This window comes from Littorina saxatilis, linkage group LG4 (genome assembly GCF_037325665.1).
Source record: "Littorina saxatilis isolate snail1 linkage group LG4, US_GU_Lsax_2.0, whole genome shotgun sequence".
Taxonomy (NCBI): Eukaryota; Metazoa; Mollusca; class Gastropoda; order Littorinimorpha; family Littorinidae; genus Littorina; species Littorina saxatilis.
The window spans coordinates 21,559,329-21,568,858 of NC_090248.1; the positions used below are offsets into that span (position 1 = coordinate 21,559,329).

Here is a 9,530-nt window from a genome sequence, read left to right on the forward strand (position 1 = left end):
CTACTTTCTTGTAAATATGCTGTAATTGTGTCTGCCACTTGAATTCACAATCAATAATTACCCCTAAAACGCGATGCTGTTGAACTTGTTCAATTGATTGCGTACCAATAGTAAGATTTAGTTTGAGTGGAGAAATCTGGTGTTTTTGTCTGGTTGCAATTACCATACTTTTAACGTTTATTGGATGGACAAGCATAGCATTGGCACTACACCAGTTATTTACATCGTTTAAAGCTGTTTGAAGGGAGGACTCTATTACTGGAACAGACTTACCACTTCGGCACTTGAATAAAGAGAAGAATTGTCAGCAAAAAAATCACTTCTTACATTACTATCAGAAATGTGCAGTGGCAGATCATTGATATACAGACAGAACAAGATCGACCCAAGCACTGACCCTTGAGGCACCCCGCATTTCACAGTCTCTTCAGTAGATATTTTACAGTTTATGGCAGTATATTGAGATCTGTCCTGTAAATAGAGAGAGAGAGAGAGAGAGAGAGAGAGAGAGAGAGAGAGAGAGAGAGAGAGAGAGAGAGAGAGAGAGAGAGAGAGAGAGAGAGAGAGAAAGGCGAGGGAGGGAGAGAGAGCAAGGGGAGAGACAGAGAGGGAGAGAGAGAGATTGAGAGATATTGCTTATTGTAATTCAATCAAGTTTGCGTTTTAATGAAACAGATCCTGTGATTGGTCAGAATGCCCCAACTCATTACAAATTACCGGTGACTAATTGTCGATAGCCACTCGCCAAAAAATCCATTAACAACCTGCTGGCGAGGCGCATTGATACAGCCTCAACTAGTCTCGGTTAGCTTTGAGGGTCATTTTACAAGTAGGAAATATGAAGGCCAACGAAATACCGAGACCATAAGGTATGCGAAGTGATGACGTCGAATACGTGACGTAAGTTGATGCATGAATTCTTCCGGACTACGTCAGTCAATTCCAAAGATCGCTTCTGTGATGAAAAGAATTTGTTTTAGAGTTTGCTGTCCAGAAACCCGTCAAAAAAGAAGGGAAAATGTGTGTGAAAGAAAACAAAACAGGAGCAGAGTGATACGATAGGAATACAGAGACATATTTCTTGGGACTTGACCCTTGCAGGTAGGTGGACTGAAAGTAGTGTGTGAACAGAACAGAACCGATTCTGTCTGTTTACAACCGCATGAAAGCAGGAAAGAGATCGTCGTCAGATTGAATTACAATAACAAACATGCTTCTATTTGAAACTTCTCGGTCTTCATCGTGGATTGACGCTCTCCCAAAGTCTAATTGAAGCCCTCCGTCGCTTCGCTCCGTCGGGCTTCAATTAGCTTTTGTCGGGCGTCAATCCCCGATGAAGACCTCGAAGCATGTTAATGTGTAATTATCGAGGGTAATGACGGCAGATAATTGATAGCAGTAAAAAAAGGCGAACGACAAGAAGAAGAAGATTGAGGGTAATGGTGTGATAAGAAGTCATTGTTTGTTTACAACCAACCCGCACCCTGGAAGGAATTCACTTATTGCTTGAATCAGGCCAATCAGTACAAGCTATATTATTAAAGGAAAAGTCCAAGGTTTTGGGTCACTTTTGATATGTTGACCCTCTTAATTCATCAACCGCAAATGCGTGTGTAAAAATGAACACAGAAATCCAAAAAGTATACTTTGACTCGTTTTTGGTTGTTCTGAATCGTTCCATCGCGCGCGCAGTCTTGGCTCATGACCTTGTGCACATACGTGTGCTACGTCACGAGCCTTGAACAACAAACATGGCCGGCTCAAGCAGTGAGGAAGACAAGTGGAATACGGACCGGTTTTCAGCCAGCCTGAGGTTTTAGCGTGCCCGTTTGAGCCTCTTCGTCGTCAAAATGCTGGCGAGGCCACAAGGAACAGAGCCAGCATAAGCGGCAATACGAAATGGTATGTGATTCTCTTTGTTGTGATGTTGACACACTACTACTACTAGTCCGTAGTCGCTACCTCTTGCATGCTAGATCGAAGTCAGGTGTGTTTTTCACAGATCAGTTGATGTGCTTCCACAGATCTGTAAGCATGTAAAGATAATTGATTTATGCTATTATTTCAGGCATCTGGTGTTGTTTATTTTCCTATCTTTAATCAAGGATTTCGTCCTTGAACTGCCCAGTTTAGAATAAATGTTTCCACAGTGATGTTCACACGCGACTAAGCTATCCTTATTTTCTCTTGGAATTCTGAGTAATTCTTCAGTCACACAACGAAACATGTAGACAGCAAGTTAACATTGCGCAAAGCCTGTTTCTTGCGGACAAAACTGCAATTATCCTGGTATTTTTATTTGCGACAGTAAGACACTACATGACATCGACACCATTAAACAGTGAAACTTTTTGAAATGGCAGTGGGCTGCTTTCATGTGCTAATACTAATAGTGATCCTGACATTTTTCTTGCGAAACGGTCAAAGGGAAGTAATAAATGAATTTCGTTTGTTAAACGAGCACACGTGATTTCCGATCTCAAACTAGATCTGAAATCATAAGATTTTCTGAGCAGTGGCGAAACGCTGATGGCTAGTAGTAGTGATATCGCAAGCCGTTTTGGAAGCAAATAAGCACTGTCAGACATATGCTGAAACACGATTACAGCAGTTCAAACTTTTTGATCATTGATTTTTAGGAGTACGCAATATCGGACAGTCACACTACAAAAAGACAATGCGTTAGTGCATAGATCGGTATTCTCAAACGTCACGAACAGACAGTACGTTGCTACTATATTATTTTACTGTATTAACAAAACCTCACAGTCCCATTAACAATGTGTGGTGTGTGCCGAAAAACAACCATATGAGATTCAGTCAGTGGGACCCTGAATCTACCTGGGGTTAAATCGGGTTATAGACTCTCATTGCATGAATTTTTAAACTGAATATACATTACATGTACTACTGTTCGTGTTGTTTTTGTGATCCAGTGCAATTTCTGTGTATACCTTAGAATCTCAAGGTAATTTTTGAACGGGGCATACAGATGATACATGTTGCCATGATCACAGAGTGATACGTGTATTTTCCTTATCAGGTGTCAGTGAAGAAACTCCAAGAGGGAACGAAATTCAAATATCTAGAAAACCTGGATGAGGGGATAGACAGCCTAACAGCACATCTTCCTATGTTTGCTCGGACATCTACTACCTTCTAACTGCATACTATGCGTACACACAGGAATATGGACGACTCAACATTGATCAAAATGGGTAAGTAACACAACACAAACAGATGATTTTCATTATGATAGATTTATTTATCTGAAAGTAAAATTGACAACAGAGTGTACAATTTGTTTTCAAATACGAAAATATCACATTGGGTTAAAAAAAAAAAAAAAAAACACCATCATATATCATTAAAACTATTCTTTATTTCTAAACACATACATATCAACATAGTTTATTCATGTAAACATCCTCATTTCGGTTCCCAGTCTATCTGAAATCAAGGTAAGATATGCCAACAAAAATAGCGATCACACAGTGATTCAGCATGAATTTGAAAACCTGCTCTACGTCACATAGACACAGCATGTCTTATGATTCTATCCACCCTCTCCAAACAAACACGTACACGTTTTCTCTTGTACGAATGTCTTAAAAGCTCAAACTAAGCTGCTATTGTATTCTGTCTTGCTTTGCAGGAAATAAACGTCGCTTACCCATAACAGGCAGCTGGTGCGCTAGCGAGTGGGGTTTCTCGGCAGAAGCATCAGAGTACCATTACCAACCTGTGCAGTCAAAACAATCAGAAATACTTTCCCAAACGGATGAAGAGTGGGGTTCAAACTCCCTGAGCTACAGAAGGCTGAAATATACTTTTACAAATCGTGTGACTGTGTTGAACAGATTCCTGCATGGTTTGAAGATGATACTGGGTTGTCACGTGGTCCGGTACATGGTTCACATTCTGCAACATTTTATTCCAGACTTTTTTCACTGTTGGTCTACTGCTGCATCAGGTAGTCAGTCCATGAGCCGGTCAGCATAGCCTGTGTCCAGTATTGTCCGTTTGCCTGTTGCCTGAAACATGGTTGTTAGGAAGTAACTAACGATCTCTGCACACATTTTAACATGTGAATAATAACAGAAAAAGTTTGTCAAAAGTATACATAGTTTAATTTGCATTTACTTCAAGGCCAGACTTTCTTCTCGTTCATTATTTCTTCATAAAGATTGTGGAAATTAACAAAATGTTTCCCCTATCAAGGCCTCCTAACTTTTTTTTTAAATGCAGGTCGGTTTGTTGTCATCTGTGCATTACTACCTCTTGCCACCCGTGCGGTCATTGCCACCAGGTATCTCAACAATCAAACCGTCTATACAGGCTTAAAGGCACGTCCTTTTTCAAAACAGGATTGCTCACTACACAGATCTGCGAAGACTTTTACATAGAAAAAAAATCTCTTGACTTGAACATATATATACCAGGAATAAACATCCTGACTGGTTTTTGGAGCTGGATTTTTTTAGGGAATGTTTTACACGTGTGGCGTAAAAGAAATTAATTCATAAAATTCTACATTCGCAAAGAGAGTACCCATACAGAGTGTTCAGTTCTGGTATTTTTCAAAACGTAAGGATGGCCATATCCCATGTAAAAGCCTGGTAAGATTTGAGATTTTGAACCCAATCGTTTACACGGGAAGGGCTGTCCATTTAAGAGGACGCATCCATGCCTGGATGAGAAATACACTGATAACACAGAAAAAGCACGAGTTTAACCTGCATATTCACAAAACTGGTTCAGAGGCCCGGTAAAGGGAACACATGTTAGTTATTTTAAGAGAACATCACGAAGACCTAATTATTAAATTAAAGCCTTTCTGCACGAATGTACATCTTCTATGAATTATATTCTAAAACGCCACATGTGTAATTCATTCCACACACAAAATCCAGCTCCAAGAAACAGTGAGGCTGTTGATTATTGGTATGTGTTCAAGTCGACAGATGATTTTTCCTGTGTAAACTGAGCCTTGGCAGATCTGATATAGTGAGCAAAGACCTGCATTTTTTTAAACGTGTTCAGAGGCCTTGAAATGGTTAAACATTTTGTTTATAAATTTAAAGTAGTCTTTATGAAGAAAAAATTAACAATAAGGAAGGCAAATGGGTTGAAATGCAAATTAGATTCCTTTTGACGAACTTTTTATGTTCTTCTTCACGTGTTACATTATGCGTACGTAGATCACAAGATATTTTCGAAAAAAATTCATAGATAAGCCAATCTGCAAACGGACAAAAATTCACAATATTTATGAAGCCAATAAATTTGACTCAAGAACAAAGCTTATGTGTTTGAGGTGATGTGCATGGGTATGAATGTTGAATGAGTCCGTCAAAGATACCCTCCATGTCGCCTTACAGTGGAACCTACCATTAAAATTATACCACCTTAAATTACCTTGCTCTTTCAAATGTACTGCTTAAAGTTAAACTTCTTGAACATGCAACTCTTGCTGTCTACCATAAAGACCATCAGGTCAACAACATACTCGTGAATGTTTCGTGATGGTCTATAATTAAACATTTCAGAAAATACCCTTTTTTGAGTCACTTGAGAAAAAGTGACTCTATGTAATCGGTCAGTGTTAGTCTGTCCGGCCGGCCGTCCGGCCGGCCGGCCGTCCGGCCGGCCGGCCGTCCGGCCGGCCGTCCGTAGACACCACCTTAACGTTGGACTTTTCTCGGAAACTATCAAAGCGATCCGGCTCATATTTTGTTTAGTCGTGACCTCCAATGACCTCTACACTTTAACGATGGTTTCGTTGACCTTTGACCTTTTTCAAGGTCACAGGTCAGCGTCAAAGGAAAAATTAGACATTTTATATCTTTGACAAAGTTCATCGGATGTGATTGAAACTTTGTAGGATTATTCTTTACATCAAAGTATTTACATCTGTAGCCTTTTACGAACGTTATCAGAAAAACAAGGGAGATAACTAGCCTTTTCTGTTCGGCAACACACAACTTAACGTTGGGCTTTTCTCGGAAACTATAAAAGTGACCGGGCTCAAATTTTATGTGAACGTGACTCCCAGTGACCTCTACACTTTGACGTCTGCTTTGGTGACCTTTGACCTTTTTCAAGGTCACAGGTATGTCTTGAAGGAAAAAAATTGAAATATCATATCTCTGAAACTATTCATCGGATTTGATTCAAACTTTATAGGATTATTCTTTACATCAAATTATTTACATCTGTATTGTGTTGTGAATAGCAATTTCTTCCTGTCCATCTGATGCCTCATATAATATTCAGAACTGCGAAAGTGACTCGATCGAGCGTTTGCTCTTCTTGTTATATTTTTTATTCGGAAGCATACTAACTTTATTTGAAACTACTTCGACAGATATAGTTTTGCATGTTGACGGGAGGTGAGTTACGAAAGAAATTCAATCCATATGTCGCTCAGCACAGAAAGCATAAACGATTAACATGAGTAGAAATGAACTTGTACTTGTTTTCATAATGTATTATTTGGATGGTATCTGTCAAAGACACTTTCTCGTTTTTTGCAAAGCTAGAATAAGGCACTCATTTTCAAAACAAAACAAAAATCTTACGATGAATGGCACGTTGGTTTTCTCCTGTGGTGATTCTGGACGGTAGGAACAGGACTGGTCAACAGTTGCGTTGTGATCACGGAGAACCGGGAAATCTGGAATGGTCACGGTGTCTGTGTCTAGTGACCTGTTCTGACCAGTGGCCGTGAGTGATGATGAAAGGTCTGGAAGTAAAAGAAGAGAGAAAATGAGTGTGAGTATAAATCAATTCGAAAGTATGCTTCTGATCTATACAGTACACTGAACATTTAGACACCCTCTGGAAGTCGTCTGGATGTGTATCCATGTTGTAGCAATTAGACCGGTTTTGCGTCTCTCAGTCAATGCAGAAAGATTAATTCCCTGCACAATTCGTAATCTTCTTGTCTCTAGCATGCAGGTGTCTGTTTACCTTACCGGTTGCACATCCACCAAAAGTTTAGATCTGGTAAAAATAGCCAATTTCATGAATTGATATCAGGGGATAGTTTGTGACTGAATGGAATAGATAACGTGACACACGCATTGTCTTACGTGTCCACAACCCTGACTACTTTTTACTCTTACTCTTAGCTCAGCTCAGACCGTTCTGTAACTCTGTAGATCTAGCCTGTGGCGCATCTGTACTCCAGCGAATATCAGCCGGACCCAGACACACTGTTCTGCACCTCGTATTCGCTGCGCAGCAAAACAATGTTTACGTATGCATGAAAATAAAAGCATGTACTCTGACCTTCAACGCATTCCTTCTTGTGAGATAATCCGCTGTTCGTATGTCGCCTCGGGGTTTCGATGGCTCGTCGTAATACTGCCCTCTCCGGACTTTTATGAAGGGAAGACACTGCCAGTGGTCAACACATTTGTTTCAGGGATGAAACGCCAACTTTTGTGCTGCAGAATAATGGCGAAATCTGTGTCCAGAAAGTGCCCGACACTTTGAAATCTGCACGCTTGTGCTGCACACATCTCTTCCATTTCCACAAGAGACTCAGAGTTTTATGAGGGAAAGTGTGCTATGAAATGCCTGGGGACATTGACGAGTTGTTGCAGTTTGCGGCTGCTCTCCACCGAGGCATTCTTTTCGGGCATACAGTGGTGACTTTTCTGTGTGAAAATCAAGCTGGTACTAGTGGTAGAATCAACACAATAACTTGTGACGTCACAGTGCACCGACGTCACAGTGCACCGAAAACCACGTGACCACTACTTGACCCCAGGCGACTTGTCTTGGTTAGCCCCGCAACACTAAATCTTCAACTACAACAACAACAATTTTTTTTCAATTTTTAAAATATTTTTCCAGAGATGTTTGTAACATTTGGCATTCGATTTTCAAGGTTTTGGAGATACTTAAAAACCTTGGACTTTTTCTTTAAGTTGCAGCTGTGATGAGGTGGAGTGTAAGGGGTGCTCAGATCAGGGAGCACTCAATAGAGACGCCAAGTCAGGGGTTGCAGTAACGTGACTTTTATTTTACATATATATACCAGAAGGCAGTGTTGTTCTCCCCTCAATACACAGCACAACTCTTTCAGAACTCGTCGGAATTTTAACACGATCCCGGTCGAAAGTGACTTCGCTGATAATGATATAAAACCAGCTCTAAAACGATTGTTTAACTGAACACACACACTGAAAAGGTCTCTTCACTTGCTCCTGCCAAACGAAGTTAATAATGGCTCAACTACACTCCCTGCATTAACACAGTAATCGTTCAATCAAAAGTTCAACAACACAAATCCAAAATTACAACCTCTCGCTACGAAAATCACACCGGGTACTGACGCTGCCCACGCTATCAGTATGATTATCGCGCGCACCTGTTTAAACAATCAACCAATTAGGGACCAGTATCTAGACACATCCACCAACTACAACAATACAGCGGCGATCCTAGCGTCAAAGGGTCAGGGGGAGATAATTAGACAGAGAGGGACAATTAATTGACCGGGAATAATTTCACTCTATTTTTGGTGACTGAGTGCACCTTGTCACACAGCAAATGATGGACGTACGGTAAAGAGCTAACATTACTACTCTGGAATTGGCAAAATGTTATGACCAGTAAAGAGAGATCGCGACAGAGAGCGAGAACCAGAGACATAGAAAGAGATACAGAGAGAGAGAGCGAGAGGGAGAGAGAGAGATAAAGAGAAAGAGAGACAGAGAGAGAGAGAGAGAGAGAGAGAGAGAGAGAGAGAGAGAGAGAGAGAGAGACAAAGACAGTGAGAGGGGAGGGGGTAGAGGAGTAAAGGGGTAGATTAGAAAGGGTCGGGGAAAGAACGTTTATTTCTGAATATTTCTTCACATTGACACAATCTCCGATGGATTCACAACATTTTGAGCACGTATTTTAACTTGACCAGATTCGCATTTTTAGATTTTACGAAACTTTTTAATCCTTCGTCTTCAAAGGGCTACATTTTTATTCTCTAATTCATTCATTTAAAATAGGTTAATAGAATTGCATGAATGCAATTGCTTCGTCAATTAAAGATTGATTAACGGCACACGCTTTCTTAAATTAAACAAGTCGCGAAAGGCGAAATTACTACATTTAGTCAAGCTGTGGAACTCACAGAATGAAACTGAACGTAGTCCGCCGCTAGTGCAAAAGGCAGCGAAAGTGACGAGCCTGTTTGGCGCGGTAGCGATCGATTGCGCTGTGCTTTACTGTACCTCTCTTCGTTTTAACTTTCTGAGCGTGTTTTTAATCCAAACATATCATATCTATATGTTTTTGGAATCAGGAACCGACAAGGAATAAGATGAAATAGTTTTTAAAACGATTTCGAAAATTTAATTTTGATCATAATGTTTACATTTTTAATTTTCAGAGCTTGTTTTTAATCCAAATATAACATATGTATATGTTTTTGGAATCAGAAAATGATGGGGAATAAGATGAACGTAAATTTGGATCGTTTTATAAAAAAACATATTTTTTTTACAATTTTCAGATTTTTAATG

The 9,530-nt window shown here is 40.0% G+C and overlaps 2 long non-coding RNA genes across 2 annotated transcripts; one reads left to right on the top strand and one right to left on the bottom strand.

The window, feature by feature from the left end:
• Positions 1-1,605: 1,605 nt before the first annotated feature.
• On the top strand, positions 1,606-3,783 carry LOC138964227 (uncharacterized). The gene is made up of 3 exons (XR_011455049.1): positions 1,606-1,902; positions 3,044-3,218; positions 3,656-3,783. It is a non-coding gene; the product is annotated as an uncharacterized lncRNA (long non-coding RNA).
• A 183-nt stretch (positions 3,784-3,966) lies between these two features.
• LOC138964226 (uncharacterized) lies at positions 3,967-7,447 on the bottom strand. The gene is made up of 3 exons (XR_011455048.1): positions 7,294-7,447; positions 6,582-6,745; positions 3,967-4,034 (listed from the first exon to the last, which is right to left on the bottom strand). It is a non-coding gene; the product is annotated as an uncharacterized lncRNA (long non-coding RNA).
• Positions 7,448-9,530: the final 2,083 nt, after the last annotated feature.